Source organism: Malus domestica, chromosome 15 (assembly GCF_042453785.1).
Source record: "Malus domestica chromosome 15, GDT2T_hap1".
Classification (NCBI taxonomy): domain Eukaryota; kingdom Viridiplantae; phylum Streptophyta; class Magnoliopsida; order Rosales; family Rosaceae; genus Malus; species Malus domestica.
This window is the reverse complement of record NC_091675.1, coordinates 26,341,327-26,351,752: the sequence shown is the minus strand read 5'-3', so window position 1 is coordinate 26,351,752 and position 10,426 is coordinate 26,341,327.

Genomic DNA, 10,426 nt, shown 5'->3' with positions numbered 1-10,426 from the left:
TTCTTGTTCTCTAAGGTAATGATATTGACCTTGTTTAAGTTTCTTGCCAGTAAATTAAGCTAAGATCGGTGTGGCTCTGTTAGTTTGGATCTTACCTTTCACTGTATTATTAGCTGTGCCTTTTTTTTCATCTATAAGTTTCGATTGGCAGAAAAGTTATCGGCCAAAACACAATTGCATTTCATATTCTGATGTGGAATTTCTTATTTTGTAACACGATCCCTCAATTGGACTGTGCCAAACATGAGGATCAAATATTTCGTAACTCTTCAAATTCCGGATGTAAGATTTTATGCTTTTTAACAAACCAAGGTATATGTCATTTAACTCCAAACCGTAGGAGATGGTCCAAAATTAGGGTTAGCTAGTTGGCAAACAGATTTTGCTAGCTAGCTGTCAAACTGAAGGAGATGGTCCTAAACAATATGCTAATGTTGTAGAACACATAGTTTAGCTTTTGATACAGATCAATATTGAGGGTGGGAGAATCGAATATAGGACGTCAAGTACCACGGTAAATGCTCTTTAACTACTGTAAGTTATGAGCCACTTGCTAGTTAAGTTAGATTTAAGATGCGTGTTTCGTTTCCTTAATTTCATAAGCATGGTAAATATGCATTTGTGTAGGCTACAAACATATTTGCGCGCGCGCGCACACACACACATATATATATTGAGCTCATACATTTCTAGTTCCATACTCTATCTTCTGTACAGGTGCACTGAGAAATACATAAGAATTACATGTACCGTACGATACAGCTAGAATAGAGTGAAAGTATGAAACAATGGAGGAAGCCATTGAAAAACAGTGAAAGTATGAAACTATGTAAAGAATATGACTACATCTAGTGGCCAGAACCCTTTCTGCTAGGTCCAGAAGCCAACGTAGACATTTTGTGATACCTGACCGAAACCCTGTCCCTCATCTTCCTGGCAAAGCTCGAAAACGTAGCCTTCGACATCGATCCGCCAACGGCTCCTCTACGCCCGTCTGAACCAATAAGACCTCTACAATCAACTAGAACAACATTGGACTGTGAAAACACTATAAACATCATCAAAACTAGTAGAAATGTTGAGGAACTAATGTGTCTCATAATTTTTTATGCTTCAAAAGCTCAAGTTTTGTTGAATATATGCAGCTCCTCCCCAACTATACAGGATGATTCTTTCAACTATATGTATTATTCTCCAAAGCAAAAAGAATGGAGCACAAAAAGATTGGTTTTGTGGTGTCCTTTGGCATCTTTATTTCCATTATTTAAGGGGTTGGGAGGGAAGTGTTGACTTTAACCAATGCATTGTCTTTGTTGTTAAATTCCTATTGGTCGTGGCTCATGAGTTCAGTTTCACATTCGTATGGGTATGTCCCAGTTTTTTGAACCTCCGACCAAAATATAGACGGGGGTTACGTTTCTGAGTAATTTTAGAGGTCGGTTTGGAGCACACATTACACAACCCTTGAGTTAAAGGTAGGTGCCAAATCAAATTGGACACTCCTTAGACTTGTTACACGTGAAATAGTCATTCTTCTTATTTCTAAATTGCAAATGCAAAATATACAAGGATGGATTTATTAATGGACTATTTGGATTTTGGGATTCTACGGACATGGGAAATTGACTTGGAAGGTCCTCCGGAAACACTAAGGTAGTTTGCTACAATATATGGCAGTGCCAACTTGTTTGATGAAATGACTACTCGACAGATTTCAAAAGTGATGCTCGACAAGCCTCGACAACATTCCTCAGTAGATGTTGACAATCTTCAAAACACATGGCTCCACATATATCAAAAGTTCCCGTCAACTTGACTCAACAAGTCCAAGACATAAAAAGGAGAAAAATTTAGATACATATCATATTGTAATTTGTCAAAAACGAAAAATTTTCTTTAAATGCAAGAAAGAAAGTATATTTCAATTCATTTCTGAAAATGTGTGCTGCAAAATCCCCAAGTTGTTTGGGGTTCTCAGATGTCAACGTCACAAAAACAACGGCCTAAGTAGTTTTGTGTATATCTGCGTTCAATTAGAATCTTCTTCTTTTATTTTCGCATTGAAAAATGTTAAGAAGACCATGTGACACACTATTGGCTCTGAAACAATGTAGGCGGTGCACCTGCACAGGTCTCTAATTTCGAAAAGCCCCCGATCTTCTGACGCGTTTGCATATTACATATGCAAGTGTATTGCGAATATAAGAAACACAACAGAAATTCGAACCCAGGTGATCTTTGATGCAGAGGTAATGCATAACCACCTATAGGTGTTCATATGTTTGTAAATTTTATGTACTGAAACCAATTTATGAGAAAGCTAAAAAAAATCATTTGTAACATCTTTTCATGGATTTTTTTTTTCTGGGTTTCAATTAACATTTTGCATAGGACTCCTGAAGTTTCAAAGTCGGCTCTGATATAGTAATAAGGTAAGACTTAATGATTTCAAAAAAAAAAAAACAACCCTTAATAACCACATCAAGTGATTCACAAATTGTAATTTTAAAAAAAATGATCTTTCTAGCGGAGTAGGATTCTGTCTCCTCTTATTTTCATCTCATTCCCTCCTTTCCTCTCACAGTTTTCTTTTTGTCTTTTTCTTTCTATAAAAAATTCAAAAAATACTTACGTCACTTAATCGTAACCGTTTAAATAAGAAGGGAGAGTAAAGGAGAGAAATTTCTACTCCCCTTTCTAGCATTATCCCTTAAAATATTTCTTCAGCTCTCAAACTCCAGCCAGCAACAAAGCAAATGATACCATGAAACTGGATTCACATATTTCAATATTCCATGGGAATCTATATTATATTTACAAGAAAAAGCCAATGCGGTACACTCTGTCATTGAACACTCTAGATTAGATTTGACAATTTTTACACGACACATAAACGATATGAAAATAATGGGTTTCAGGTCGACACGATAACTAATTGGGTCGTTATCGGGTTACAGGTTAAGAATCCGTTAATAATGGATCATTAACAGGCTTACACGAGGATGACATGCGGGTAACCCGTTTCGACATGTTAAGAAAACTGTTATTTTGATGATTTTAATCTTTTTAAACTACTAAAAAAACTTACTATAAAATATAATAGCCCTAGTGTATATAAAATATGTATTATTGTATTATTATTCTATATAAATTTAAAAAAAATAAATTTTATTTATTTTTATAACATACTATAGGCAAAGAGTGAGATTAAACAACTATATAACACATTAAAAATAAAAATATCAAGTAATTTAAAAATACCAAACATATTAAAAAATTATAATAATTAATTTACAAGTGCAAAAAATGTGGAAAAATAGGCAAACGCTTGTGATCGCATACTCTACGCTTTGAGGATGGGTACATCACCGTTTGAATTTTTAAAACCATACAAATCTGTATGAATAGTATATTTAAGGGAGTTCAAAATAAAATTCATAATCATTAATGTACAAATCTGAAAAATATGAAAGCATATATAAACGCTCGTAATTGCATCCTCAACCTTGAAATGCAACTCCCTTCATTTTGCATGGTATTTTGTAGTAATGTGCTAATATTTTTTCATTAAGCTCTTATTTTGGGGAATGTAATACTTGAAAGACAATTTTTTTTTTTGAAGTAATGTTTATGTGACAATATGATATGCATATACTAACGTTTTCCTTTTTTTTTTGGGTCAAATTATGTTTCATTTTCATTATTTATTAATTTAAAATATATTTTCTTTAACAGATAACGGGTTGAGTCATATTACCGATAATATTAACAGATCGATTTTGGGTTGAGTCATATTACCCGTTTATGTTAACGGGTGTTACACGACACAACCCGTTAAGATATCGAATATGTCATGAAAACGACACGAACACAAAAAATACGACATGAATGCTATGTCTACTCTAGAGATGGCCATCTTCAGTGCTTGTTTGGCAATCCCTTGTCCCCAGCAGTGGCGAAGCAAGGAACTGTCGAGGGGAGGGGTGAACTTAAGAATGCAAGGTTCAAAAAAAAGGGTAACAATCAAATCCCTTTACATGGTAATGTATTTCATAATTTTTCAATACAAACAAATTACAATTGTTGCCGGCGATGTTTCATTTCATGAAAACGTCGCATAATAAGCTCATTATTAATAAAAATAAATACATCTTTCTCAATGTAAACTCAGTGACCTCACTTTGTTGGGAACTACCCGAAATACTTGAGGAAAGAATATCATGAATATTCAAAGTAGAACCACTCGGAATATTCGAAAGAGGACTAGCCGAAATATTCGAAGAATGACTAGCCAGAATATTCAAAGGAGAACTGGTCAGAATATTTGAAGAATGATTTAAGCACTGTTTCATAGTACCGTTTCATTATGTCACTGTATAATAAGAAGAAAAAAATATCTTAGACATTTGACGTAAAATATAGTATATGACTACTAACTAATTAAACCAACAATTCAATTAATCAATACCATTAATCATATAAACTATTCAATAAAAAAAATTCAATTCAATTAATTAATATCAATAATCAATAACTATGATTCTATATTAATTAGTTTTCAAAAGGGAATGGAGGAACTTAATGGCGTGAAGGCAGAGCAAACGGGGAACTAATGGTCCCCACTTTTATTTATTTTTTAATCAACAAAATGAAACCGCATTGTTTGGTTATGGAATATTTTACTGACTTCTAAGAAGCAGCAGAGGGCAAGAAAGAACAGCATAAGAGAGGGCAGACAACAAAGGGCAAAAGGAAGTGTTGAAGTTGAACTAAGGAGTCGAGGACTAAGGAGAGCAGTGTTAGCCTAGGTTTAAATACCTAAAAACTACGTCGTTTTAGAGTAAAGGTTATTTTGGTTCTGTTTGGTTTCTAAACCATTGAAACCAAAATCAAACCAACCAATTTCAGTTTCGTTTTTTTAAATTTGGTTCGGTTTTTTTGCTTCAGTTTGATTTTCGTTTTAGTTTTTTTTTATTTTTGATTTTTTGAGCCCATCCTTAATAGAGGTTATGGTGTTTTGATGACAAGCTAGAATCAATTCCTAGCTAGTTGGTTTATCTACGTTTGTGGTTGTGTGAAAGGTAACTAGCTAGTTATACAAACTAGCTAGGAGCATCTTCAATGGGAGAGAATACAACCCCAACTTTGAGAACTCCTTTAGGGACTTCAAAGGAATATTCAGGTCTTTAAGGGGGCGTTTGTTTGCCCTCACTCTCTCTCACTGGACTAGACTGGACTAAAGCTTAGTCTAGTCTCGTGTTTGTTAACCAACGAGGACTAGCTTTAGTGGGACTAACTTTCACTCACCTCGACTAAAATCTCACTATCTGGTCTTAGATGGGATTAGTTAAGACCGTCTGGTTCTCTCGCGTCTTCGTCCTCTTTCTCACTCACATCGTGACTGTTTAGTTCTTTCAGATCCGTTTCACAAGCAGTTTTCACATAAATATACCAAATTGAAGCTGGGAGTTATAATTCTACCTTAATCGAAGCAAAAGATGGTCGGAGGTTGCCGGAAAATGGCTTGGAAGTCTCTGCCTGTTTGGGTTTTTTTTGGTGCTAACCTCATCTAATTTGACGAAGTTTGGCTGGAAAACGCTTCCAGAAACCTGCAACTCGTCAGGAAAAAAGAGTCGTAAGGTTCCGTTCAAGAGGTAGAGATTGGGAGGAAAGAGACAACGAGGGAGGAGAAAGAGATAAAGATGAGAATCGAGTGAGAGTTAGACGGGAAAAGAGGGAGATTTCGACTTCGGCTAAGTATGATCTAGGGAGGAAGATAGTGGGACGAAGAAGGAGAAAAAGAGGGAGAGGGGAGGGATAGAGTGGTACGGGGAAAGTAGACAAAGAGGGAGAAAGAGAAAAAATGTTAATTTTTCAGAAAATTTAATAAAAAATTAGTTATATATGGATTAAATATTAATTGGATATGAATTAAATAATATAATATTATAGTTTGTTAATTATTCTTCTTGCTAGTCCGATACTGCACCAAACGCTTCACTAAATTGGTCCAGCTTAGTCTAGTCTAAGTAGGGATGGGCAAAATACCCATGGGTTTGGGTAACCACATTTTTCCTCCCATTTAAAGTTAACGGTTAAGGTTATGGGTAACCGTTTAGACGAACAAAAAGTTATGGGTATAACTATTTATCCATGAAATTTAAATGGGGGGTTATGAGTATTACTCGTGGTTATAACGGGTATCCATTTACCCATTTAATTTCTTGCTTTTGCATTACAAAATTTGACTGACTATTTGGGGACAATCTGTTTCCCATCTCTCGCATTTGGTTCCGCAACTTTCAGTTTGGTTCTGTGTCGAATTTTGGGTATGCTAAAATTCTAAGTACAAGTTCATGATGTAGGCTCCGGCCATGAACTATTTCCTGCAAAGTGCAAATGCAATAACAATATATATATATATATATATTAATACAAATTACACAATATAATTAATCAATTAAAACACACGCAATTATCCAGTTAATTTGGTCACCATGTCTATATGTGATGTCAATAGAACATCTGCGACTTGCCATCTTGATAGTTGATATGATGATATATCATTTTGTAATTTTCAAGTTGTTAAAAAAAACATGTAGACGGATGAAAAAAAAGGTAAATGGGTAAAAAAAGGATAAATGGGTTCAAAAACGAGTACAGGTATGGTTATGGTTAAATGGGTAAACGGTTATGGTTAAATAGCTACACGGTTATGGGTATGGTTAACCATTTATAAACGGTTATGCAAGTATGAATATAAACAGTTATGGGTAAATAACAGCGGTTACCCTTCCACCATAACCATTGCCGATCTCTAAGTCTAAGCCAGTCCTATTTAGTCCTTAAAGCTAGTACAGTCCAAAATAGTTCGGTGTAACAAACACACCCTAAATGTATATTGTCTTCAATAGGAAGTCAACTATCCTAATTGGGTTTTGTGATAGTGACTAGGGTGGCAGTGAAGATGACTGCAGAAGTACATCAAGATATGTTTCTACTTTTGGCTCAAAGATATTTTCATGGGCCTCAATGAAGTAACAAAATTTTGCATTATCTACAACAAAGGCTGAGTATGTGAGTGCTTCATAAGCAACATCTCAAGCCATTTGGTTGAGATTCATACTCAAGGATTTTGGGGAATTGTAGGTTAATGCCACACCCCTTTTGTGTGACAATACCTAAACAATTTTCATGGCCAAAAACTCGATATTTCATAAAAAACAAAGCATATAAAGAGTAGATATCACTTTATCAGATAAGCATTACAACAAAACATTATTAGGCTACACCATTGCAAAACTGAAGATCAAATAGCAGATATTTTCACAAATGAACTTCTATGGGAGAGATGACCTTACCAAAGAAATTTTCTTCTGTTACAACCATAACTAATTTAGAGGGGAGTGTTGGAACCTAATGATTCTAATTCTTGGACTTGAAGGATGAAGTGAAGGATCTAAGAGGAAGCAATTGGATTGCAGGATCGAGAAGAAGAGAAAAATGGTTTTAAACGTATAACGGCTAGTTTTGTTTTAAATGGTTAAGTTTTGTAATCAAGTGTTAAGTGTAAAATACATATTAGATCACTTAAAATGGAAGGTCAGGATTTAATCTGGATAATGGTTAGGTGAATTCATGGTACAACTTTGTTATCTAGCACATTTTGAAATAGGATCGTGAGTGGGCACCAAAACCCTACAATCCATTGTTGGATATATAAGTCAACAATCTGTGATTTAAATATATATGCTAATAAACAATAAATGCAATAGGAATTAACAGAATATAAACTAGAATACGAATTATAAAAACAAACAACTTGAAGATCGAGGCTTGCGTACCGCAATGTCCTTGAAACAGAAATTTCATCCCTACTCTGTGCTTGTAGTTCTACGGACGTCTGCTTCACCAGGATTCAACGATCAAGTTAAAATTCCAGCACCGGAAAATTTAACTTCTGGCGAATTTAGTGTGGTTCTCTCAGTAAGAAGGTTTAGGAATGTAGAAGATGAAGTTGATTATTTTCTGTGTTCTAAATGCCATGCAGATGGATGTATATATAGAAGATGGATGCCTGTTTGCAACAGGTATGAGAATGGGGTGTGACTGTTGGGAGACATCTCTTCAGGGGGTGCTTTGCTCTGTGTTCAGAAAGAACTCTCAGACTTCAAATTCGAATTTAATTAAAAATAATTAATTAAATCATTTAATTATTAGAGCCCTTCAGGGGGTGCTTTGCTCTGTGTTCAGAAAGAACTCTCAGACTTCAAATTCGAATTTAATTAAAAATAATTAATTAAATAATTATTAGAGCCCTTCAGGGGGTGCTTTGCTCTGTGTTCAGAAAGAACTCTCAGACTTCAAATTCGAATTTAATTAAAATTAATTAATTAAATAATTTAATTATTAGAGCCCGACAGGGGGTGCTTTGCTCTGTGTTCAGAAAGAACTCTCAGACTTCAAATTCGAATTTAATTAAAAATAATTAATTAAATAATTTAATTATTAGAGCCCTTCAGGGGGTGCTTTGCTCTGTGTTCAAAAATAATTAATTAAATAATTTAATTATTATTTATAATTAATTATATATTAATTATCAATTAATTAATACACCCCAAAGCCCAACCCCAAGGGTGAGCCCAATTTTAGTTTCCAAGCCTATTACTCCAATCACTTTCTATAAAGGACAAAGCCTTATAAAGTGATAAAATCTTTAGGGAATGGCTAATGTGGGACAATGAAATTTCTACTCAAACTATTTAAATTTCCAACATCCATTTCATATATAAATCAAAGTATGGTTGCTACATTTGCACAACCTCATAGTTGTCACATACTAAAAAATATTCCTTATTCCTTTTGTTCATTATCCATTCCAAGAAACCAATAAAACAATAACTAAAATGTAACAAAATCACAAATTTTATCAGTAGGGTTGTGAAGGTGGTGTCAAAGTTGAGAATGGTGCTTCGAGCGGTTTTGGTTGTGGCTAGAGGGATATAGACACCCTTTGAGGCGAGGCACATGGCGAACTTGAGCATGGGGTTCATGTGGGCTTGCAGTACCCAAAGTTCTAAAAGATGTTAGGATTTAGTCGGATGGTGAGTTAGAGCCAAGTGCCTAGGTGAATTAAAGTAAATTTATAATATATTGTATAAATAAGTGCTTATTTATACTTTAAAAAACACATAATTGTATTGGGATACATAATTTGATAAATAAAATGACATAAGAATTATAAAGTATTATAACATATTGAAAATATGGGGAACAAGTATATAATGAGTGTTCATTCAAGTATTCAACAAGTCTCTTACATTTTATTGACAAAATAAAACGCAAAATTAAATTATCAATTTTTTTGTCTATATGAGAGTCGCGACCTATGCGGCTTTTGGCACACTTTCTTTATTTTCAAACGCCTAGGGACTAATCGGGGCGGTGGCCAGCAGTCTAGCTAGGATCATTGTTGATACACACAAAAATTTCTACAAAGTTTAACGACAAAACTAGAACGCCTTTAGGACAACTTATAAGCTAAAAAAATTGTCTAGCTAGGAATATAATGGTCAAGGTAGTTAGGAATATTGATTGATTAGGCAATGAAGAGATTTAATGTTTGTTATACTGCCAAAATAGGTTAGTAGGTTACCCAGTTGATCAAGTAACTTAACAATCTTAATTGATAAATCCTCATTCTCCTTCTAGCTAGGAATATAATGGTCAAGGTAGTTAGGAATATTGATTGATTAGGCAATGAAGAGATTTCATGTCTGTTATAGTGCCAAAATAGGTTAGTAGGGTACCCAATTGATCAAGTAACTTAACAATCTTAACTGATAAATCCTCATTCTTCTTCTTCTTGTTGATCAAGTAAGAGCATTACTTATGTTGGCTTATCTCTTTTCTCATTTTGGATTAGAGCATTAATTATGTTGGCTTATCTCTATTCTCATTTTTTACTTGAATGTCTCGTTCATAGTGTACTTCTTCTTCTTCTTCTTCTTCTTCTTCTTCTTTTGGATTAGAGCATTACTTATGTTGGCTTATCTTTATTCTCATTTTGGATTAGAGCATTACTTATGTTGATGCACAAAATCAGTGAGGACTTTGGTACAACAGAAAGTGTTAAGTTTGTGACCTTCGCTAGATTGCTCTAGTCACTAGTGTGGATAAGTATGTAAATGGATAGAGACAGGAAAGCACACACAAGATGTACGTGGTTCACCCAAATTGGCTACATCCACGGAGTAGAAGAGTTCTCATTAATTGTGAAGGGTTTACACAAGTACATAGGTTCAAGCTCTCCTTTAGTGAGTACTAGTGATTGATTTAGTACAAATGACATTAGGAAATATTGTGAGAGAATGATCTCTATTTATAGAAAAGAGTTTCTAGTTTCATTCTGACATTGACACGTGTC